At 39.2% G+C, this 25,984-nt stretch overlaps 1 protein-coding gene across 1 annotated transcript in view; it reads right to left on the bottom strand.

The window, feature by feature from the left end:
* Nucleotides 1-24,386: 24,386 nt before the first annotated feature.
* Nucleotides 24,387-25,984, bottom strand: part of SLC35F5 (solute carrier family 35 member F5) — a 37,550-nt gene continuing 35,952 nt past the window's right edge. The window contains exon 16 of the mRNA XM_025934203.2: nucleotides 24,387-25,233. The gene's annotated coding sequence lies outside the window, so the exon portion shown is untranslated. The remainder of the gene's footprint in view (nucleotides 25,234-25,984) is intronic.

The following is a 25,984-nucleotide window of genomic DNA, read 5'->3' as shown; positions in this document are numbered from 1 at the left end:
CTTTTTACTATAAACAACATCATCGGGACAACTGAAGACACTCGAATTTGGATGGTGGTAATGTGTCAGTGTTCATATCCCAATTTCAATGGTAATATCGTGGTTATATAGGAAATCCCCTGCTTTGCAGGAACTACTAGAATATTTAGAGTAATAGAGAATCATGTGGGCAGCTTACTATCAAATGGTTTGGGTGGGGGAGGCAGTTCTTGTACTATATTTGCAACTTTTCTATAAATTCGAAATTGGTTCAAATTAAAAAAAAACTCTATGTTAATGGGTAGGTTGGTTTGATGTTATGTTTTTGAATTGTTGGTTAGAAAACCCAACAGAATGGAACAGGAAAGGGAGGGGGGGCATGTGTTCCCCAGTCCTGGTTTTTGCAGAACTCGGGGTTACGTAAGACTAAAGTAACCCTGTTTGCCTTGCAAAATGTAAACAAAGGCATTACACTTGCACAGGGTAATAATGTGCTTTCCTCATCCCAGCTAACAGCAGGACTCCAGTAATCAGACCAAATAAGCCCAGTCAATGGCGCTGGGAAGGATGGCTCCCAGAAAGGAAGGCAATTTAAGTAATTAGCCAGTCTTTATGGCAGGATCATCTCCCAGCCACAGCAGGGTGTGAGGGAGCACATGGCTGTTATGCAATAAAGGCAGTCCTTCATTTTTACACTCTCTTCTTCTAACTCAAACTTTCAAAGCATGCCCAGAGAGGACACTTTTCCTCAGTGATTCTCAGCGTCCCAGATGGAAAAAAGGTTGATGGCTGAGCCCAACCAGCACATGCTGACAAGCTTTTGTTTCATTTGGGTTTCATTGTTTGCCCAGATTATAAAAGGAATCTATGCTTGTTATTAAAACAAATTGGGGTGCCTGGGTGGCTCAGTCGGTTAAGCGTCCGACTTCGGCTCAGGTCATGATCTCGCAGTTCGTGAGTTCGAGCCCCACGTCAGGCTCTATGCTGACAGCTCAGAGCCTGGAGCCTGCTTCGGATTCTGTGTCTCCCTCTCTCTTTGCCCCTCCCCCACTCATGCTCTGTCTCAAAAATAAATAAAACATTTAAAAAGAATTAAAAAAAACAAATTTAGACAAAAACAAATAAGGACAGCTATAAAGTTGAAAGTTAAAACTATCTATAATCTTCCCAACCAGAGAAAGCTAGGGCTCATATTTTGGTCTATTAGCCTTCAAGTTTGTGTAATCATAAATAAAAGTATAATTATACTAAAGAAACTGCGTAATAACCATCATGATCTTTATTTTCCTCTTAATCACAGTCATCCTTATTTATTAATAAATACAAATTCATGACATCATACTACAGAGAGACCTTTGCTCAGATAACCCAAGAAAAAAATAGGCAAACAACTTGAGCAGTCTTTGAGGGCAATTCCCAATAAATATTAAAAGAATGCTCAGCTTCATTACTCATCAGGAAAATTCATATTAAAACCATGATTTCCCACTGGAATGGCTAAATCGGAGAAAAATAAAAAGCACACAGTAGCAAGAATATGAAGCCGGCTGACCTATCATAGATTTCTGGGGGTTGTAAATCAGTATAACCACTTTGGAAAACTGTTTGGCAGTATCTATTAAGACTAATCACATGTATACATAGAGGTCAGTAGTTCTATTCCTAGGTAGACAACCAACAGAAATGAATATTTGTGTTCACTGAAACACAGGTACAAGAAGGTACATAGCCTCATTATCCATGATAGGTCCATACTGGAAATAACCCAATGTCCACATATAATAGAATGGATGAACAAACTATGGTATATATATATAATGGAATACTATATAATAATGAGAACGAAATGGATCACAACTACACATAACAATGTGAATGACTCCCACAAACATGGTGTTGAGAAACAAAAGCCAGCCACAGAAGATTATACGTGGTATGATCCATTTATAGAAAAGAGACACCAAGAGCAAGCTGACTCATCAGGTAAAGTCAGAATAGATGTTACCCTTCTCAGGACATAGGGATTACCAGGGGTACATGGGGACTTTTGGGGTATGGCAAAGTTCTCCTTCTTGATCTGCATGCTCGATATATACATGTGTTCACTGAGTGAAGTTTATCAAGCTGTGCCCTTAGGATGTATGTATTTTTCTGTATTTGTATGTGAGTATGTAAATATACTATAGACAGACTACTAATAAAATGATTAACTCTCCAAAGCCTAGAATCAATTGGATCATATTCAGAAAGTTTTTTCTCACAAACTGTAGGAGTTTCCTGGGGCACCTGGGTGCCTCAGTCTGTTAAACATCAGACTCTTGATTTTGACTCAAGTCATGATCTCACAATTGATGAGTTTGAGCCCACTGTCAGTGCAGAGCCTGCTTGAAATCTCTCTCTCTGCCCCTCCCCTGCTTGCACTTTCTCTCTCTCTCTCTCAAAAATGAATGAATAAATAAATACATACATACATACATATATACATACATTTTTTAAAAATTACAGGAGTTTCCTTGGGCCGCCTGGGTGGCTCAGTTGGTTGAGCATCTGACTTCAGTTTAGGTCATGATCTCACGGTTCATGGGTTTGAGCCCTGTATCTGGCTCTGTGCTGACAGTTTGGAGCCCAGAGCCTGCTTCAGATTCTGTGTCTCCCTCTTTCTCTCTCTGCCCCACCCTCGCTCACACTCTTTCTCTCTCTCAAAAATAAATAAATGTTTAAAAAAATTATAGACATTTCCTAGTTAAGGCAAAACAACATCCAAAACTCATACTATATTAGTGGCATTTCCACTTTGAACCCTCTTCCACTATTTTGACCTGTATCTACCTGTCTCCTTTCAGTATGCATTGCTATGTCAAGTAATGGAGAATATTCCAACCCTTGTCCCCTACAGTGACCCCCAAAGGACTAGAACAATGGTTCTTACTAGGGCTTACATTGGAAGCACCTGAAACCCACGTGTATCTATGCAAGGGCAAGTCAGGTTATGAATTGCATGTTGTAGAGATGCTATTGATCGCCACCCAGCTTCTGCCTCAGAGCTGAAGTACTCATGTTCCTAGCTGCAGGAAATGTTGCTTGATAAGGACTCAAGAGAGTCTGTCCCCAGAAATTATTTTCTGCAGAATGAAGCTGCCAGCTCAAGGTTAGGCTCCTTCCTGGGGCAGCCTGCATCCTGTGACTGGTCCATACAGGGATACAAAGGCTGGCTCCTGCATCAATGGGGGACAATGCTGAAGGCTTATCCCAGCTCCTGGGTGTTCCATGACTTGGCTCAAGCCTTTGTTGAAATGTATCACAGTTCAAATTTTTCCTCTGTTCAGTCTTGGTTTCCTGATCCCCTCCCAGGCATTGTATCTGAGAATACTCCCCCATAAGCCTCCAGTATGCAAAGCTCCATTTTAAAGTTTGTTTCCCAGGGGACCTGACCTGAGACGTTCACTTATGAATAAGAGTTCAAAATACATGCTGCACCATTGTAAGCCAATGTTGTCCAGGGTAGGCTTAATGGAAAAGGTGAAACTTTAAGTCCACACAGATTTTGGAGAAGCCATCTTACAGTTTGCCAGATGAGAACCCCCCCCCCAGGAAAGTCTAAGGTTAAAAGTATAGATGGGCAAAGGAAGTGGGGGAAACCATTGCAAAGGTTGGCCTAACCAGAGCAGAATGGCGTTACTGGGAAATAGAGGCACAAGGTTTCATAGACCAGCTAGTGTTCATTGCCAAAAAAAAAAAAAAAAAAGAAAAGAAAAGAAAGGCTTGGCTAGAAATTGGTTTTAATTAAACAGAGTCCCTGTGATGATTTTTTGACAAGTGATTGATTAATAGACATGATGCTGCTTTTGGATAAACCTAGCAGTGAGATACAAGACTGATTGCAGGTGAGATTGCAACTTGAAGACCAGCCTGGCAGATGGGGCTGCAATCCTAACAAAGGCACGATGTGCCTAGGCTGTAAATAGCTCACAGGATGGATAAGATGAGAGCCATGAGAAAGAGGAATCAGACTTTTTCAGTGGGGCAACACCAAGCTATTAAGGAAGGATCAGCAAAATGCAAGGAAGCCCATTAAACCAGAGAGCTATCCAACAATGAATTGGACTTCTCTTTGGCAGAGGGGAACTCACATCCCTAGAGACTTTACAAAGAAGCTGATGGTTTCTTATTAAAGGTAAGAGGGTCCAGCAATGAGTAGAAGGTTAAACTACAGTCCCTTTAATCTCACTTTTAAGCCTTCTGCAAAAATGAAGAGGAAAGCTTAATTCTGCCACGGAAGAAGTAGCTCCACTTACGTGGCTGGAGATGCAGGGGTGAAGAACTGTTTTTAAGTTGTCTCCACGTTTTCCAAAACAGAGGAAGGGACGCATTTGGTTAAACTGTCTCTAGTGTGAAAGTTTAATGGTGGGGCTTTTTTTTTTTTATTATTTATTATTTGTTATTTATTTTTTTAATGGTGGGGCTTTTTAGAACAATAAAGTGGAAAATCTGCTTCTACATATAATGCATGTGGCATCTTGCACCAACCACAGGACAGGAGCAACACAGGAGGGCTCTCACTCCCAGCTTTGAAAATGGAGATTCTCACTGCTGCTGGCTCATGGTGGTTCTTTCCTCTCACAGCTTCTGCACTGTTTGAGGAGAAAAGGGATTCCTAGCAGCAGCAAGGCAAGGCTTCAACATTGCCTATTAGTTTCATCATCCTCACTGCTGCCGTGGGGCAAGTGGAGGGTGTCCGATGCTTCTGCAGGGCCGAGGTCAGCATCTTCAGGCTTAGCCAGATGGTTTTCCTTTCACCTTCTGGTTAAAATTGGACTGACGCATCCTGGGTCTTTTAAAGAATCCATTACTTTGTTGAGAGTTTTTCTGGTGACTCTGTTTCATTCTGGAGTTTTGTTTTGTATCTTTGCTCAGATTTTAAAAAGGACTCTGTGACATTTAATATTTACAATATATTTCTTTTTATTATATATTTTTAATGTCTTATTTATTTTTGAGAGCAAGTGGGGGAGGGGCAGAGAAAGAGGGGGACAGAGGATCCAAAGCGGGCTTTGCGCTGATAGCAGTGAGCCCAATGTGGGACTCGAACACAGGAACCGTCAGACCATGACCTGAGCCAAAGTCAGAAGCTCAACTGACTGAGCCACCAGGTGTCCCTATTATATTTCTAAGATCAATTCCTTTCTTTCTGCCTCACTTCTTTTTCTTTCTCAAGCTTGACTTTATTATACTGATATTTTCTTCTCCCCATCCCACCTTCCTGCCCACTTCTGAGGCCTGTCATTCTTCATGGTTTCCCACTTAGGGAGATGATATTTTTGGTTCATACTAAAAAGAATATGAAAACAGAAGGTATTTGACTCACCTCCTTCCTCACACTGTGAGCCTCCATCTTTTGAACGTCTGACATTTGTTCCCAGAATGCCAGTCCTGTTTGTAGTATCCGCCAGAACTGCATGGGAGCATGGGCCTGCTGGTCTAGCATGCGGTGTAAAGGTTCAGGGCACATGATGACCACTGCGTGGTTTTAGATTTCCTGCCTCAAGTTCACATGTCTGAGACCACTTTTGCTCCTATTGCCAGGCTAACCGCAGGAGTCAGAAAGGGGAAATGTATTTTCATTGGAGAATCTTATGTTGAAGAGAAGAACATTCTTTCAGCAAAAACAAGCTATAAACACGACTGTTTTTCAAAGGGCTGAGGGAAAAAATTGCCAAGAGACACTTTTGAAACAGTTAAAGACAACAGCAAGCTCTGCAAAATTGCCATTAGAGTCAACCTGGGTGGGTCATCTGTGATGAGGTTTTCACCTGTTTCTGATTTCTACAGGCCAAGGGACAGACATGAGTGTGCTAGGGAGTGTTATTCTTTTCAAGGACACCTACAGCCCATAATTTAGTGCCAAAATCCTCATGGCAAAAGAGTAAAACCACATATCTGTACAGGTTTGTATTCTTTCAGTCAGAGAGGTTCTAGAACAGGCTTTCCCTTCAGACTTCTTGATGTGTAAACCTTCCTGTGTGATGTTGGCTCATTACCCTGTAAATGAGGTCAGGGCCATTAGTTCAACATCCTGGGGACCGGTTTGCTGTTCTGTTCCATGGCCACTGACCACAGCTCTAACATCAGTCAGCAATGGTATGCCTGTGTTTAGTATGTTAGTAGTCACGAGAAAGCCAGGAAATACTTGTGTTTCAACTGGGAAAAAAAAATATGTGCAATACCCAAGAGAACGTGGCTTTCTTACCCCATCCTCTCCACCTTGTTTTCTTCAGAAGGTCCTTTTAAAAGTTTAACACATATTTCTGCAGTTTCCATCTTTTAAGAACAGTAGGTCAAATATAGACAGGAGAACCCACCCACACTCACCTTATACACCCAGTGTTCACCCCTCCCTTCAGGGGGTCTACAATTCTTGATTTCTTAGGAATCCTTGCAAAGCCTCTTTACAGATATGTAAGAAATATGCATATAGAGGGGCACCTGGGTGGCTCAGTTGGTTAAATGGCTGACTTCAGCTCAGGCCATGATCCCACAGTTTGTGGATTTGAGCCCCACATGGGTCTTGCTGCTATCAGCACAGAGTCTGCTTTGGATCCTCTGTTCCCCTCTCTCTCTCTCCCCCTCCCTGGCTTGCACTCTTTCTCTCTCTCAAAAATAAATAAACATTTTAAAATATCTTTTTTTTTTAAAAAAAAAGAATGTGCATATAGATACTTATTGTCCCATTTTTTAGCACACAAAAAATAGTAGGTTCTAATCTTTTTTTTTTTTTCATTGAACAATGATTTGGGGGGAAACTTGAGTTTCAAATGAGTACATAGAGTTTCATTCTTTTCATGGCCTCATAGTAGTCCACTTGTCCCACAATTTATTTAACAGCTTATATTGGTAGACATTTGGCTTATTTGAAATGCTTTGCATTGCAATGAATAACCAGAAAATCCTTAGCCTATTTCTGTAGGATACATTCCTAGAAGTGGAACTGAGAAGGATATACATTTGCAATAGAGATTACCAAATTGCCTCTCCTAGGGGTTGCTTACTTCTTTAAAATGTAATTTTTTAATATTTATTTATTTTTGACAGAGAGAGTTAGAAAGAGCAAGCATACATGCGAGAATTGGAGAGGGACAGAGAAAGAGGGAGACAGAGGATCCTAAGCAGACTTTGTGCTGACAGCAGAGAGCCCCACACAGGACTCAAACTCACAAACTGTGAGATCATGACCTGAACTGAAGTTGGATACTTAAGCAACTGAGCCACCCAGACACCCCGATGTATAATATGTAATTTTTTAAAACAATGTATCTTAACTTCATAACATATAAGAAATTAACCTGAGGGATGACTGGCTGGCTCAGTTGGTAGAACATGCAACTCTTGATCTTGGGGTCATGAGTTCAAGCCCCATGTTGGGTGTAGAGATTATAAATGATTATAATAATAGATTATAATAATAAGTAAATAAATAATTCTGAGGAACCAAATAAACCCCAAATTTCTTTTAAAAAAATTAACTAGAAATGGAACAAGAATGACCTAAATGTAAGATTCAAACTATGAGACTCTTAGATCACATGGGTAATCCTCACAATCTCAGATTTGGCAGTGAATTTTTAGATCTGATACCAAATACAAGCAACTAATATCCAGAATATACAGAACTGTTACAATTCAACAACAAAAACACAACCCAGTTAAAACTTGAGTGAAGAATCTGTGACAACATTTCTCCAAAAAAGATCTACAAATTGCCAACAAACACAAGAAAAGATGCTTAATATTAGCATCTTTACAATTAAATATTACAATTTTTAAAAAAGTATTAAAGCATAGACCCTAAAAACAAAAACCAAAAAGCCTCAATGAGATACCACTTCAACCTAATAGGATGGATATAATGGAAAAGAAACATTAAAAATAGAATAAAGCAAGTATTGGTGAGGATGTAGAGAAATTGGAATATTTGTACATTTATGGTCGAAATGTAAAATGGGATAGCCACTGTAGAAAACGGTCAGGCAGGTCTCAAAACATTAGAAAAAGAGTTACCATTTGACTCAATTAATTCTCTCCAGAGCAATGAAAATATATATCCACACCAAAACTTGCACACAAATATTTGTAGCACCATAGCTTATAACAATTCAAATGTCTGTCAATTGATTAATGGTAAACAAAATGTGGCATATCTGTACCATGGAATATTATTTGGCTGTAGAAAGGAATGAAGTATAGATATACACTATAACATGGATGAACCTTGAAAACATCACATTAAATGAAAGAAGCCAGTCACAAACTACCTTATGTTATATGATTCCATTTATACCAAGTATCTTGAACCAGGCAAACATAGAGACAGTAAGTAGATGAGTGGTTGCTTAGGGCTTGGTAGGTTGGGGGCATGGAGGTAACCACAAAGGGAAATTGGGAGTGATGGAAATTGGGAGTGATGAGAAAGTGGCTGAGGTACCCGTTGCACAACTCTGAATGCACAAAAAAAACTGTTGAAGTATACACCCTAAGTAGTTGAGTATTTGTGTGGTATACGAATTATATCTCAAGCTGTCAAAAAACAAAGATAATCTAACTACCAAGGAACGAATGCCCAGTAGGGATGGGGCTATCAATGATCAGGCTTATGATCACCCTCACTTGAGAGCCAGTTGACTCTTGACATTTATCACACAGTCCAGCACGTCGAGGACATTCTCTAAAAATGCTCCATTGGAATCACTGGGGATCTGAGAGCCCCACCTGCCATTTGATAATTTTAGACCAGTGAAAATGTGCCAACCACCACATTCACCTGATTCATCACCATTTAACTCTTGGCTTGTCTCCACATTGAAGTAAACTATAAAATGAAAGATATTTGACATTCTTGAGGCAAACTATTCCACAGAGGAGACTACCCTAAGGTGATTGAAAAACAGTAGTTTTAGGCACGTGACAAGTCACGTGATTAGCAGGTCAAGGGAGCAGGGAGGCAGGGGAATGCTTGGAAAAGCCATTACTCCTCTGTGGAAAAGCACAATTTATTTATTCTATTGTTAACTAAATCTTTCCATTGACTTCATCAAAAGAGCTCCTTTAAAGATCAATTAAGTAAAAGACCAGTAACCCTTTGGGAAAAGAACACGAAAATACAGTTCACAGGGGGGAAAAAACGTAAAAATAAGGTTTAAATATGAGAAGGGGGCTCATCCTCTCCTAAGAGAAAAATGCAAGTTAAAACTATCGCAAAAGGCTATATTTTCGGTCAGAGTGGCACATATTTAAAAGCTTACTTAGCTGGTGGGTTTTCCGAGGTGTTAAGACCTTCAGGCATCGTTGGTGCAAAATGAAACTGGTAGTCTCTCTGGAAGACAACCGGACAGCATCGAACATCACAGACACTGCGCACATCTTGTCACCGGTGGTTCCTCTTCTAGGACGAGCTGCATTTCGCTCGTTCCTCAGTCTTTTCTGCTCTCCTAACTCCTGAGGCTCTGTGCCTCAAGTGAGGTCAATAAATGGATAATAATCCCCTTAAACTTTGGAGTTAATTTCTTTTTGACTACAGGAACTGACAGTTCAAGAAAAACCTAGATGCCTTAATAATTAAAGAGAAAACCTAAAAGTTCCTTCTATGAAGGTTCACAGCTATAAATGTAATAAATGAAGTTCCCCCAATACTACACTGTGGGTCGGGTTAATCCCATTAAACAGGAGCGGGCATCGCCATGTCTAGGAAGTGGGGCCCGGTTATCAGCATATGTGCTACCATAGCGCCCCCTGCTGACCCGATGCAAAACAAATTCCTGAGGTAGGTTTGCATCAACTTTTTTTTTTTTTTCTCAACAGTTGCTAAAAGGGTTGCGTTTCCTGCCTGCCAGAGGGCAGGTCCTCAAAACATTAAATACAGAGTTACCTATCACCTTTTCTCTGCTCAAGCTCTCAACTCCTTCTTGTGTCAGATAAGCTTGCCCCCTACTTCTCAGTTAAAGAACAAAGACCCTTGGCACTTCATCTCCTAAAAAAAAGATTGGCTGCTTTGGCTGCTGTGTCCTGGCTGCTTGTGCCTTATGCCTCCCCCTTTCTTCAGCAATTCTAGTTCTTCTACCTGTTTTCCTCTTTCATTCCCTCTTTTGGCTTCTTCATTGGCCACTTTTAACAGTGTGCCCACATTGCACTGGAGCCTGGCAGCCACAAAGAACCGGCCATTCCCTCACTCACTGCACTTGCCCACTCCCCACTCATTATCAATCCAGGCTTTCTTTAAAATGAGGTCTGTGGATCCTGGACATACATTTCACCTGACTGCTTGCCTGAAATGTGGACTCCTGGGCCCCCCTGTGGACTTCCTGGAATCTCTGGAACCTACATTTATAACAAGTACCCTAAAGAATTAGAATTTTCGTGTATACACACACACTCACACAGGCACTATAAAAATCACCGTTTTTGCAAACCATATTCCCTGGTGCAGAAACTTGCCATATCCTTTAAACCTTCAAAGTCCATCTCAAAGGCCACTTTTCATATAAAGTCTTTTCTCATTCCTCGATGGGCTAAATAACCCTTCCTTTCAACTGTCCATAATGGCAACCATTGTAACGATTTTTTTTCTTTTTTTTACTTTTCTTATCTTTCCCTAAAAGATCATAAACTCCTCGAGATGAAAGACTATTTTATTCATCCATGTATTCACTGAAGCTTTGCAAACAGTGCTATCCACAAAAGTATTTCTTGAATTAAATTAGCACTTTCAATTAGACAATGGCTGTTTAATATATTTATAATGTTTTTAAAGGTATACTTTAAAAAACGCTTAACATACTCATGGGGGAAGCAAAATTAAGATGCAAGTAGAATTCTTTCTGATAGCAAAGTTTCCTGCTGAATAAAATACAGCTCAGGGTTTAGTGAAGCTGTGTGTGTGTGTGTGTGTGTGTGTGTGTGTGTGTGTGTGTGTGTGTGTGTGTAGTCATGTGCAGAAATAACCAGGCCTTGACCTTCATCCCTTTCTCTCTTGCTAAACCCAGCAAGTCTTGAAGCAAAACGTTCCTCCCAAAAAACAATGTATCACAAAGTTATCATTTCTCCTGTTTTGTTCCATACACTAAGGGGGATTTTTGATGATTATGGTCCAAATTAGCTAATGTATATTCTTACATTAAGGAAAATGTACTTGCCTGCCTATAATTAAAACTCAACAAAATAGGATTCCAATTTCAAAACAAATGCACTTACCAAACCCATCACAAAATGCTACTGCTTCGAATCCTCATAGCAAATGGGGTCCTTACTCTTGATGGGGAGCACCTGTCTCATCTCCATGCCTCTCCAGCTCCTGCCAACCCCACACCCTCTGAAACATTTTAGCAGTAATTGCAACACTTCTTTAGGTTTTTCTGAACCTAATTTTAAAACGATAGGAGACATAATTTTTTACTGCTTATCAATCTCATGCTGTGTGATGTTTTAATATAAGCTGAAGGTAAAAACACTTTGTATTTATTAGGGACACAAAGTTGTTTGCCAGAGCACGTCAAATCGACTGCCTGTGTTGAGAAAACATGTCATCTATTCAGCTGCTTCATTATTTCAGGAAGGGAAACATTTCTTCCACCAAAAACTCAAAGCCAGCAAAAATACATAAGGATTCCTGACTTTTTGTCAGCCATTTGCCATCTTCAATATTAGCATTTTCCAAACTATATTCTGTGGAATGGAAGTGTCTCCACATATATGGATAGAGATTTAACAAAAAAGCAAAAGCTTACGTGGGGGAGGGGGGATCGGTGATCAGATAAGTTTAAAAAAAAACCCTGCAAGTTGGCCCCCATCCCCTCTAGGGGGTCATTGTTCATGCAGGGTAGTAAATAGTTCACATGGTCTTGCAGTGAAGCAGGAACACGCAAACATGTTTCCTAATTTATTTAAACGTGGTATCAGCCTTTAAAAAAAATTTTTTTTGGAACATCTATTAAGTGAATCTTGTGGGACACTAACATTCAGCAGGACTTGAAGTGAGAAATAGTTTCATGCAGGTATGCTCAAATAATCCATCTAAAATAAATGTCAAGAAAAAAAATGATCCAAGATGAAAATTCAGAATCACACAAGTACATCCAAGATGGAATGGTTTCTCAACACTGTCCACGAAAGTAGGGTTAAAGTTCCGAAATAAGCACACCCAAAAGAAAAGGTAACACAGTTACATCCTTATTTTGGTTGCTGAAATGCTTCAATGGACTCTTGGTTGAACTTCTTGAATTTTTTCGGACTGGGTTTAGCACAGCAGAGACGGATGCTGTTGATCATGGCCAGCTTTCTTTTTGTTTTCATCACATTTAGAGAACTTCCATAATTGATGTTTATTAAAACGCCTGATCACATCCTTCACAGTGTTCACTGACTACATTCCTGGTAAGGCTCTTTGCCTATGCTCACATAATTTATCATTCCCTACATAGCCTTACATATCTGCATTATTTGGGAGTAACACCAGAAATGTTTACTGGCCTGGGAAGTAATTACTGCTCCCTCATTAAAGTGATTTGCAAATGCACCTACCAAAGTCATACTGGTTTTTTTTAGGACTTGTCATTTTGATTAGGTCTCAGCTCATTCTGGAATGCAAGACACTTCCGAGATGTTGCTATGTTGCTGTAGTTTGGTCATTTGACAAAATCATGGTTACCTGCTATTTTCTGTTGGAAGCTACAGTGTCAAGGTACCTGTTAGGACTTTTTCCTTAACCTTTATGAAAGCAGTATGCATTGTATAATTTTGTTTCTCTTAGCTCTTGGGGTGATTTGGGTCCATGTGGCTAGATGCGATTCTAGTTGTGTCTCCTCAATGCAAATGCAAGTATTTGTGGTGTCGAGCAAGGTTCACATAGAGGTGCTCAGAGGAGGAGATAGTTGCCCCTTAAAAATACCATAGAAAGGACATCACCAAGGTGGCTAGATAGGAGACTCCTGACTTTCCCTTCTCCCACCATATATCAAACAAATAGCTACACTAGGATCAATTCCCAGTTCCCTCCCAAAGAGATCCAGAAACTAATTAATTGAGTGCCCCCGACACATTGGGTGACTGAGAAATTCCCGACCCTGAAATGATTAGGAAAGGCTGAGACACAGCACCCTCCCCCCACCACCACAGGGCTCCTGTCAGGTGAGCAGCCATACCTGTTAGAGTGGTTATTTTCAAAAAGACAGGAGAGAAGAAAAGCTGGTGAGCACGTGGGGAAAAGAGAACTGTTATGCCCAGAATTCGTGATCCCCAAAGACCACCAGGGAGCCTAGTCGGATGCAAAAGCAAAGAGCCTTTATTCAAGCTAGCTCCAGCTCAATCCCCTACCTGCACGGAAGCAGCAGTGAGAAATCAGAGAGAGAGAGCAGGTTTCAAGAGCACAAAGGTTTTATAGGGATCATGGCCTTAGCCGATTGGCTGGGGAAGGGTCATGGCCTCAGCCGATTGGCTGGGGAAGGATGAGTCCTGTCAGGCAGGTTGCCGGGCGTGGTTTGAAAGGTTTAAAGTAGAGTGATTACAAAGAGAAAAGCCCATCCCCCTCCTGAACTTGAGTCCTGCTCTCAGAGTGTCAGTGGTCTTGGGCCTGCTCCCCCAAATCAGAAGAGTCTGGCCCTCAGGTCACCCAGCCTCTTTCTCAGGGGTGCAGAGAGAGTAAGTGCTGGATTGTAGGGTTCTCTTGCCATCTTTCCACCTTCATCTGAGCTCTCCTTTCCCCAGTGACTCATCCCAGCCCACCCCCAGGTGAAACAAGGAAACTCAAGGCTTTCCTCCACCTGTTCTACATCCTCAGGATGGCTCCCTGACCACAGATCTATGCCTAGGCCCCAACTCATGTTGAACGGGTGAGCAGGAAGTTACTCAAAGGGAGGAGGCGTGGTCTGAGGTTTGAGCGGGAACTTCTTTCTGCGGCCATGTCGGGGACATAGTCACTCAAGATGGAGGATACAGAACAAGATGGAGTCAGCCGGCCTACGTCTGCTCTTTCAGAACCCTTGTACACTGTTGGCTGGAGTGTAAACTCACACAGCCACTGTGGAGAACAGTAAGAAGACTTCTTAAGAAATGAAAAAATACAGGTGCCTGGGAGGCTCCATTGGTTAAACTCAGGTCAGGATCTCAGTTTGTGAGTTTGAGCCCCAAGTCCAGGTTTGTGTTGACAGCTTAGAGTCTGGAGCCTGCTAAGGAGTCTGTGTCTCCCTCTCTCTCTGCCCCTCCCCCACTTGCACTGTGTGTGTCTCTCTCTTTCGAAAATAAAATATAAACATTAAAAAAAAATTTTAAAGACATGAAAAAAACAACTACCATATCATCCAGCAATCCCGCTTCTGGGTATATGCTCCTAAGGAAGAGAAATCACTAGCTCAGAGAGGTACTCCCATGTCCACTGCAGCTCTATTCACAATAGCCTAGGTGTGGAAACAACGTAAATGTCAACATACGAATTGACAAAGTAGCTGTGGTTTATACATACGACGGAATATTCAGCCGTTTTTCAAAAGGAAATCCTGCCATTTGTGACCAACATGGATGAAGCTTCAGGGCATTATGCTAGTGAAATAAGCCAGACAGAACACAAATACTGCAGGCTACCACTTACATGTGGAATATTAAAACAAACAAACAAAAAACAAAAAAAAAAAAACACAAAAAAAACCCAAAGGTCCAACTCCTGGAAACAGAGAGTAGAATGGTAATGGCCAAGGGCTGAGGGACCAGGAAAATGGGGGGAGGTTACTAAAACACTACAAACTTGCAGTTATAAGATGAATAAGCTTTAACCATCTAATGTATAGCATAGTGACTATAGTTGATAATACTTTATTGTATAATCAAAATTTGCTGAGAGAATAGATCTTAAGCGCACACACACACACAAAGTACCTATGTCAGGTGTTGGATTGTTAATCCATTTGGTGGTGGAAATCTTTTCACCATTTACATGTATGTGTTCTACATTTTAAATATATTAACGTTTATTTTCTCAATTATACTTCATTAAAGCTGGAAAAGTAATGAATAAAAAATAATTTGCTTAACTTTTGTTTCCTGATAATAACAACTGGTTTATGGCCTTCCTTAGGAAGGAAAACTCAGGCCAATACAGCAAGCTGGATAATCTTCACTCCACAAAGCACCTTAGCAACCCACTCCAGGAGGAAAACAGATTTGAGGTGTGACTCAACTCCTGATCAAAAGACCCAAGATTAAGGGCACCTGGGTGACTCAGTCAGTTAAGTGTCTGCCTCTTGGTTGTGGCTACGGTCATGATCTCATAGTTCCTGAGTTTGAGCCCTGCATTGGGCTCTGTGCTGACAGCTCAGAGCTGGAGCCTGCTTGGGACTCTGTGTCTCCCTCTCTCTCTTCCCCACCCCTGCTTGCGCTCTGTCTCTCACTGTCTCTCAAAAATGAATAAACATTAAAAAAAATTTTTTTTTAAAAAGATCCAAGATTAATTCTTGGCCAGCACCATTATGTCAGCACAGAAGTCTAATATTAAAAAAAAAAAAAACAAAAACAAACAAAAAAACCCACTAGATTGGGAGTCAGAAAATGTGAACTTTGTCAGCAGCTTAGTTGTCAGGAAATATAGGGTATATTACAGTGGTCACATAATAATCTAAACTATGACACTTCAGTGATGGCAGACACTGTTAGTAACTATACCAATATAGCAGTTATAAACTGGAACTGCCCTCAGCAAATCAGAACACATCATCATCCACATTCTGTCCCTAGATATTCTCTAGAGACTCTTTCAGTTGTAAAACAATGATCGCATGATTAGTGAACTAGTTTTAAATTTTTATCTCTGAAGGTTAGGGTTGACAAATGATTGACATTTCAAAATAATTAGGTAGATGAAGACAGAAGTTTTATTTATTTTTTGTTTATTTATTTATTTTTGAGAAAGAGAAGGGGGCAGGGGCAGGTAGAGGAGTGAGAATCCCAAGTAGGGTTCCGTGATGTCAGCAAAGAGCCTGACTCCAGGGCTCAATCCCATGAAGCATCATGAGATCATGACCTGAGCCAAAATCAAGATTCAGATGCTCAACCAACTGAGTGTCACCCAAGCTCCCCAGAAAACAGAAGCTTTAAGCACTGAGAGCAAGATTTTTTTTCAATGTTTACTTTTGAGAGAGCATGTGTCCACCAGTGAGGGAAGGGCAGAGAGAGGAAGAGAGACCCTCAAGCAGGCTCCATGCTGTCAGCAGAGCCCAACATGGGGCTCCAACCCATGGACTGTGAGATCCTGACCTGAGCCCAAATCAAGAGTTTGGACACTTAACTGACTGAGCCATCCAGGTGTCCCCTAAGACTTAGAACATTATCTCCCTAAGATTCTAAGATGCTATTTTTCAGTCTTTCATAAGTCTTCTAATAAATTAAGAAATTATTATTCTTCTTTCCCAACACTTTCATGAATACACTGTCCTGAATGCTTTAGTTCTTCCTCTCAGGCACTACAAAATTTTTTCATGTGCTATTTTCATATTTGTTTTTTAAAAAAGCAAACCTGGGGGCGCCTGGGTGGCTCAGTCGGTTAAGGGGCCGACTTCGGCTCAGGTCATGATCTCATGGTCCGTGAGTTCGAGCCCCGCATCGGGCTCTGTGCTGACAGCTCGGAGCCTGGAGCCTGTTTCTGATTCTGTGTCTCCCTCTCTCTCTGCCACTCCCCTATTCATGCTCTGTCTCTGTCTCAAAAATAAATAAACATTAAAAAAAAATTAAAAAAAAAAAAAGCACACCTGTTACTCGCCTTTAGCCCAGTGTGAAGAGAGAGGGAAAAGGGAAAGGCAGGAAGTGGGAAGTAAGTGGAGGAAGAGGGAAGGATATGAGAAATAAAAGATGCCAGGGCAGGCATCTTCCCTCAACTCCTCTTCCTGGAGTGGACTTGAGATGGATAAAGCCAGCAGAGGCTCCCAGGTATTTCCTGTACTGTGCCATCTTCACGTGCTATGATTCTGTTGTTTAGCAATAAGTGTTTTCCATAAAATCCGGCCTCCAAATCCAAGCTAGCCACTCAATTCTTGCACCTATGAATGATCTCCTCTCCAACGCTGAGGCATGGACACCCAAAGGCTCCATTTCCCAGCTCTTTTGGTTGCTGGCTTCCAGTCACATCCTGCCCATGGGTGTGAATGGCATAAAGAAAAGAGAAGCCAGAGCATTTCTTTGCTTCCTTTGCCTTCAGTGGCATCACCTGTAAGGCTCCTGCTCTTTGCTGTGGTTTTGCTGTGGTTGGGCTTCCTCTGGGCAGCCCTGGCCTCGGGTTTTGCCTCATCAGCCTAGGGCCAGCCTGGAATCCTGCTCTTGCTAATTTCTGAGTTACCTGGGTCTTTTGCTTGTCCTCTCAGCGACTTTAATACCTGAGCTATCAATTCTGTTTTAAATTCTGTTTAAAATACTCAAGGGTAGTTTTTGTTTTATTGGTGGAACCCTGACTCTGTTATACTCAATAAAATAGCTGTTCTGTGAAAAAAAAACTCACTGGAAGGGCTTATTCATGGGATGGAATGCAGATCTCTCCTACAAGGAACCTTCCTAAAAGTGATTTGATTAAAAAATTTCACCTTTTATGTTGGCTTTAGACTTCACCGTAAGATGCCACTCACTCTGCTTCATGTTTGGTCTCTCCACGCTGAACCGAGTTCCATAGGGAGATCTGCTTGATCAAATACCTGAGACACATTTAGAGATTCAGGTATGAAAGAATGATGGAGTGGAAATGTTTTAATAAAAGGAAGCTTTAGAAATCAAATGCTTGTTTGCACAAGACAGACCTGAACTTTTTATGTATTTTTACTGAAATAGAAAATACATACTATAAGTGTAAATGATTTTACAAAAAAATGAATTAAAAGAAATCATTCATATTTTACATTAGACTATTTGTAGTCTATAATCTTCCCCAAATAATATAGTATAAAAATAAGCAGTGTTTCAAATGGCCTTCAAAACCAGGATAGTTTTGGCCCAAAATTATACCAGAATTAGTAACATAATAATTAGATTTGATTTTATAATTATGTTTAAATTTAAAAATACTCCAGGATCTTAAAATATTATTAAATAGATGAATAAAATTATCAAGTTTATAATAACAAATTTCAGGTAAAAATCTGCATTAAATTATCCACACCAAGAAAAACATACCTAAAAAAGTATGTCCTTAATTTATCATAAACATTTCATCTTTCTAAAGTACTCTTTCATTACATCTGGCCTTCCAGGTCTGGTAATTGAAGCTGACTTTTATAGAAAATTACTTCTATACTACTACTTCCCAGGGAGTATTTGAACACTGCTCCTGATTACTTAATACAGACCTATCATATAAAATTAAAATGCTGCCACTTTATCAGAATGATGCACTCTTGCCTTATATAAAAATATAAATCACAGTATGCTGACACTCAATAACTTCAGTTTTAATTTACCTGCCTAAGGGGATTAAGAATATACTATAAAATTTTAGTATGGGAAATATCACGGATGTAAAACAAATCTGCACAAGAATTTACCAGAATTACTATAAAGAAAACTAAATAAGTACACATACCTGGCCTCACACAATCTCTGAATATTAACACTAATGTGAATATTAAGACCCACTTTAGAGTATACTAGTTGAACTTGACCTTACATTGTATCTTGACATCTTTTTGCCATTCTCTCATATTTCATGTCATATAATAAAAGGCATTAGCATTTTCAATGCCATGTCTACATTCTGTCTAGCCTCTTTCACTCAGGTTTTCAAAAATAGGTATTTCAAATGCAGCTGCAGTATCCACTGTGTGGGGAAAACCTCCCAACCCATGCCGCCCTTGGGGCTCATCCTGCAGACGCCCAGCAGTCAGTTGTTTAAGACCATTCTGGACGGATGCAAATGCTTTATTCAAGTTCCACTGATGTCTCCAAACCCCAACCAATTAGTTACACAAGCTTTTTATTACATGTACTCATCTCCATATTTATGGTATAGCAGATTAAGATGGTGGGGAGAAAGCAAAAGGACCCTGGCTGTGATTATTTTAACAAGATGGAATTAAAAGATGCAAAAATCTAACAGTACCTTACCCTGGTATTATTAGCATCCCAATTTTTAAGATTATAAATTCACAATACTGAATACACTAGTGACTACTTTTAAATAAAACATTGAATAATTTCATGCTATAAAAATCATGTGCTCACAATTTTGGCTTGGATTTGTTTCGCAGCTTATTTAATGCCATCTAGAAGCCAAGCAAGTAATGAAAACTACATATTTTAAACACGCGTTAGAGGAGGCAATGTAGTGAGACTCTAATAAGGCCGGTCACTTAGAAAAGTTAGCACATTTATCTGATATACTCAGGCTCCATAAAACAGTCTTGGATGCAGACTGTGCTGGAATTTAAGTTCTGCAATGTTGCTTTATAAATCTGACTGAAAGCTTTTTAGAGTCCACTTGCTAAGCCCTAACAAAAGCAAAACAGAACTATGGTCTAAGCAGTATTACTGCTATTACTACTCCCTCAAGCACCACACACACTTACGTTGTTTGGCATTCTTGCTTGAACTAGAGAACTTTTAGAATCACAGGATTTGGGACCTGGGGAGGAACTTAGAGGGCATTGATGTCACTCCTCAGTGTTCACTTGAGAAGAGTGATGGGCACTAATCAAGGAAGTCAGCATTTATCAAGCACCCAGGCACATGGGGCTGAGCACTTCTGACTTCACTATCATATTTCAGATTAAATAATTGCCCCCAAATTAGATTGCTAATAGGAACAGGGAGAATCCAACTTCAGGGTTAATGCCCTTTCCTCAGGGTATCTACAAAGTGTGGTCTTGGGACCAGTACCAGGGGCATTCCTTGGAAACTTGTTAGAAATGCAAATTTCCAGGCCTTCTCCCAGACCTACTGAATGGGCCCTGGTGGCGGGGGGGGGGGGGGGGGGGGGGGGGGGGAGGCATCCAGCAAGCCCTGCAGGTGATGCTGATGCACGTGCAGTGAGAGCCAAGGCTCTCTAGCATGTTGTCTCTTATAAGCTTTCCTTGGAGAATGTATATTAAAGTATAATCTTACACTAAGCTACCACACACAAAATGTATTACTATACTTTATACCAGAGTAAGACAAGGATAGCCTTCACCAAAATTCCATTTTGATGTTACCTGGTTTAACTGACACTGATTTTTTTCCTAAGAAAAAAATGTGAAAGCTATTCCAAATAAGGAAATACTGGTAGTAAGATTCTAAAGAACTGTTTTGACCTTGTGTCAAAAAGTAAGACTCTTGAAACAAATCTGCCTGCCTTTCAAGGACCCGCTGAAATTAATAATTAATAAGTACTCTTGCCTGACTGATCTTATTTAATTACTTGCTCTCATTAAAACTAATTACGGAAAAGCCAAGTAAAGGGGTGCCTGGATGGCTCAGTTGGTTAAGTGTCCAACTCTTGATCTTGGTTCAGGTCAGGATCTCACAATTTGTGAGATTGAGCCCCCATCGGGCTCTGCACTGACAGTGTGGAGTCTGCTTGGGATTCTCTCTCTTCCTCTCTCTCTCTCTCTCTCTCTCTCTGCCACTCCCCTGCTAGTGTACTCTCTCTCTCTCTCAAAATAAATAAACACTTAAAAAAAATAAGAGAGAGAGAGAGAGAGAAACCAAGTAAAGAAATACTGAAGGCTTAGTATATAGGATCTAAGTTAAAGTTAATAAAAGTAACTCTTAAGAATGAAACAATATGTAAAATTAAAAACTAAAAAGTTCATGATATTCCTTGTTAAAAGTTTCACTTTAAAAGTTCCAAATAGGAAATATTTCTTTTCCAACTTTGAAATATCATGAAGGAAATGTCTTCATCTGAGTACTTCCCCACTGCAAATTCCCAACTCAAAAATAAATTCACATTCATCTTACTGAAAACTCAAAATGTTCTCATTAGATATTTGTAGAATTTTAGCAAATATGCCTAACCAGAGTACTAGTTTCCCCACGTAACTTTTCCTTAAATATATGTCAATGATTTCATTGTTGAGATTCTAATAACGTATGTTGCACATGAAAAATTTTACCAGAAAACATTGTTTTAAATGCAATGACATTAAAGTGGTGCTTAGTTTTTAAAATATATAAACCACAATTTTTCTAGATAACCAAAAATCAGAATGAAAATAAGGTAATCTAAATAAGAGTTAAAGTTAAAATAAACATTTCAATTATCATGCAATCATTATGTCTGACAGCAAAACAGAAAAGCTTCATGTCAATGTAACAGTGAATTCCCAAGTCATTATTTGCTTCTAATTTATAATGAACTCATCTGTGTCCCCAGTTTATTAAGATTTAAAGGGAGATTACCTGTGTAAATACAGTACATGAACTACAAAACAAAATTTGTGTACACCGATAAAGCTGATAATATTAAAATAAGGAAATGGGGGGGGAAGTCTAAAAATTGCAAGTCTATGCAATAAGTATATCTCAATTTATCTAAATGAAACTTTTGGTACATGAAATATTAAAATAGAACCCTAACTTCAAATTCTGTAAACTGAAAATCTCGTATTAGTCACATAACCATTACAAAATAGAAATTAAATCTGCAGATGTCACAAATACTAATTATTTCTGTGAATTCTTCCTAAAATATTATTCAGTAATAAAGAATATTTCAAAAGAAAGTAGGGAGAAGTGAAGAATTATAACAACTAGAATTGCTTAAAATAAAAATAACATTTCATTTATTTGCTAATATGATTCTGGAAAAAAATATTTTCTAATTAATTACTACTTTATTCTTCTTTCCAGATACTTTGTTTCTTCAACCAGCACACTGAAGATTAGTGCTCACATACCTTACCACACTGACATCCGAAAACCCTTAGCTTCCAGAGAAGTAATACCTTGCAACCACAAATCAGCTCTGCATGAACGACCATAATGGGATATTAGCATTCTTCCTGCAACAAGGCAGTATTCCTTTGAGAACATTAACATTTAACCTTGTGAGTTCACTTCTATAGAAACAATAAACTTTATTCATCAGCTACCAGAGGAAAATCAGTTTAATGTAAGGAATTAACTAAGCCAGGCTGATAGAAGCCAATATATCAACTTCTTAAAACTTCAAAATTTATTTAAAGTATAGGTGTATCACCTACAGCTAATGGCTTCTATGAGCTCCAACAAGCATTCATCGAAGCACTTGTATGGCTGCTTCATTTTTCAGTTTTGTTTCAATTCAGAGTCTGATGTTCATCAAACATAAGGTCATAATTTGAAACATTTAAGAGTGGGATTTAAATTACATATAGGAAGAAAAGTCCAAGACTGAAAGAAGGAATCAGAAATCCCTATTTTGTCTTTTACTTTAATTTTTCTTATTTTAGAGAGAGAGCGTGTGAGCAGGGAAGGGGCAGAGCGGGGGAGAGAGAAAGACAGAGAGAGAGAGAGAGAGAGAGAGAGAGAGAGAAGGGAGAGAGGGAATGAATCCCAAGGAGGTTCCACAGTCAGTGCAGAGCTGGGGACGAGGGGCTCAATCCCACAAACGTTGAGATAACAACTTGAGCTGAAATCAAGAGTCACACACTCAACCGACTGAGCCATCCAGGCGCCCCTGCTCCATGTGGTCTTTGGATTCAGAAAAACAGAACTGTGGACCAGTACTGCTCTAACAGAGGGAGAACAGGAGCAGTTACTAGAATGTAACCCTGCCAACATTTGCAGAGGCCTGCAATTAGGCTGCTGCAATCTGAGGGCCTTGGGCCTACATGTCTGGGAAATCACAGAATGGAAGTAAACCACAACTTTATTTTTTGAGCAGATGAACCCTTGACTACAAAGGTGCAGAAAGGAAGTCCCCAACTGCTCACTCTTTGTGGCTGCAGTATTCAAACAAAAAAATCATTCAGACAACACCTGAGAGAAAAGGTAATAGGTAGATGAGTGAAGCAGCAATAATTTGTACTTTCAGTTAACTGATTTAATGATGCTTCCTTCTAAAGAGGTTGTTCTTAAGAATACAAAAAACAAAACAAAAAACAAAACATAGTAGCCTAGTGGAAGAAGTCTAACCAGCATGCTAACTAAGGCTTATTACTGAGTCCTTGAGTGACAACACATGATCTGTAAGACATGTGAACACAGAGCATAAGAAAACCCAAAAAATTTTAAGTTCAACCTCATTTCCTACCATTTTTACAGAATAATTTAAATTTTGAATTCTGCCTTCACTGTTTCAACGATTTTACCCTGTAATTGTTGAAGGTATTGGTGACAAAACAGAAAAAAACAGAAAGTAAAGGTATCTAGATAAATAAACCTCAACTGAAGCTTGAGCTATTGAAATGTTACTTCATTAATTTCTTTTTAAGAAAAAATTCCTTAGCCTGGCTGGCTCGGTCGGTAAAGCATCCAACTCTTGATGTCAGGGTCATGAGTTCAAGCCCCATGTTGGGCATGGAGCCTACTTAAAAAAAAGAGGCAGGGGCACCTGGGTGGCTCAGTTGGTTGAGTGTCCACCTTCGGCCATCTCAGGACACGATCTCGCAGTTCATGAGTTTGAGCCTACATCAGACTCGCTGCTTGTCAGCCTGTCAGCGCAAAGCCCACTTAGGATCCTCTGTCCCCCTCTCTCTACCCTCCCCCACTTGCACTCTCCCAAAACTAAATAAATATTTTTTTCAAAAGTTCATTATAGGTCCATATTCTTTACAATGCCTTTACCCTGGGTCACAGTAACAAAATCAATACTACTTTTAGCTTTACAAGAATTATTGGTGGCACTAAATAGGAGAACAACTGTTTGTTTTTTTAAATTTAACATCATAAACAATCTTTTAAGCTAATATAAAAGATCTCAGGACAAGCAAAAAGATGGTTAAACTCCATTTTAGACTTATGGTAACACCAAAACAACTTTAAAAGTGTGAATAACACAAACTGAAACCAAACACTGCAAAGAGATTTTTAAAAATCAGATCTGTTAGGAAATTTTGAAGAGAAATGAACTATTTTCACAAAACTTGAAAAGGAAATGGGTGATTCATCAAAAGTCTAGATGAATCCTGAGACACCTGTTCATTCACTGACGTCTGCAGTGAACAGGGGCAGTTGCAAAGTAAGTACATATAAAACTCAAATTTAAGAGTTGTAATTAGGAGTATTTTATATTTAACTTAAGCTTGGTAGAGGAAAAATTCAAATGGAATTTTTAAAGTATTTTTTTTTTACCTTCTTAACAAACAAGGTAAAATATTTAACCATTAAACATTTATTTCGGAAAACTAGAATTATTTAAGAGACATCCAGTTCTAGAGTAATTTGGCACATATATGAAAAAAAATCAGAAACCAATTCATAGATCTGTAGCACGCAAATACATATATATAAACATTTTATTTCAATAATACTCTTCATCACTTCAATTTAAATCATTCCATTATGAAAATGTCTTAATTGAAGAGAGAATATTTCTTCAAAACTCTAAATTAAGCAGAGCTTTATCAATTAAATTTACAGCAATATAGCCTTTAGAAATACATAATTCTTCATTTTACAATAATACTTCCCCTTTAAAAATTTGTCATAGTTTGTCACAGATTTAAAATACAAGGCACCTAATGCTATGAAAGGGTAATACAGCATATGTAGTGTGAGTGAACCAGATTTTTCTCAGAGATTGATTCTCTTTAAAGTCCCACTAAATTTGCATGGACACACTTGCATAAAATTAAACATTTTTCTGTGTTGTTAATTTGCAATATTCTACGAAACTTAAAAGTATAGTCCATACCTATTATAGGCAGCTTATTTTATCATTTTATCTGTAAGAAACACTGATCTATATACTTAAATGATTTCTTGAAAACATTTTCATAATACAGCCCAGTGTTTAACAAATAATGTGAAAATAAAGTCTCCAGAACATCAGAATTTTATTCCTTGATTAGTTCAAATTATTTCATCAGCTGAATTCCTTGAGATGTGTAAGGCAGGTTGGTCTTTTAGCGGGACTGTGGACTGGAACTTCCTATAACTGTGGTGATATGTACACAGCTACATAGCAAAGTACTTCATTATGAAATGAAGAAAACAGGTATGAGGAAAATATATTTTAGAGTTCCAAAGAACTGAAACTGTTATTTTTCAGACTAGGCACTGAAACATTTTCTACAAAAACTTGCCAGGGATTGTCTCTTCGCTGCATAATGTTCCATTATCAAGCTAAAAATAAAAACAAACAAACACAAAATCATCATTAGATTATAACTGTCATAGCTTTAATTTTTACAGTTTATACTGTAAAAAGCAAATTATCTTAACATTGAAATATATAACAAACACAGTTTATTACACTTAACAACTGGATACTGGAACCGGAGGTGAGCACTAAAAGTGCATGGGAGTGAGTTCCACAGCAGTGTCTAAGGCTTACAGATCATGTGGTGACAGTTTGACTCATGGCATACCCACCATTACCCCGATGCAACAAAGACTCCTGCCACACCTTTCCTTTACACTCTGCCGAGTTCACTATCTCCTCTTATCCAGTTCTCACTCCCAAATTTACTGAGTCCTTGCTGGGGGGGTGGGGGGGGGGGTGGGCATGAGTGTGACCATGGGAATAATGCACACACAGTAGGGAGAGAGTGCATACGTTACAGCACTACAAAGCTTTAAAAAATAACTATATGTACTTTTTAAAATTTAAAGATGGTAAGTAAACATATTTGGTTCTACTTTGCTGCCAAAACCTCAGTAAAAAGAAAATAAAGGGATTTTTGTCACATGGACAAAGGGAAGAGCAGAGACTAGAAAACAACAGCGAAGCAGGTATCTCTAAAAGGAGGAGTGAAGAAACAGCTAAAACAGAAAGACTGGCACGGTTTATAGAAAAAGCAGTTAGACATTCAAATGTCCTGCCTTACTTTTTACAGCTGGTCAAGTGCCCCTTCTCTATCCCCAGAGAAAATGT

Source organism: Puma concolor, chromosome C1 (assembly GCF_028749965.1).
Source record: "Puma concolor isolate L17-30 chromosome C1, mPumCon1.1.hap2, whole genome shotgun sequence".
Lineage (NCBI taxonomy): Eukaryota > Metazoa > Chordata > Mammalia > Carnivora > Felidae > Puma > Puma concolor.
The sequence above is the reverse complement of the archived record's forward strand: the minus strand, read 5'-3'. Positions and strand labels throughout refer to the sequence as shown.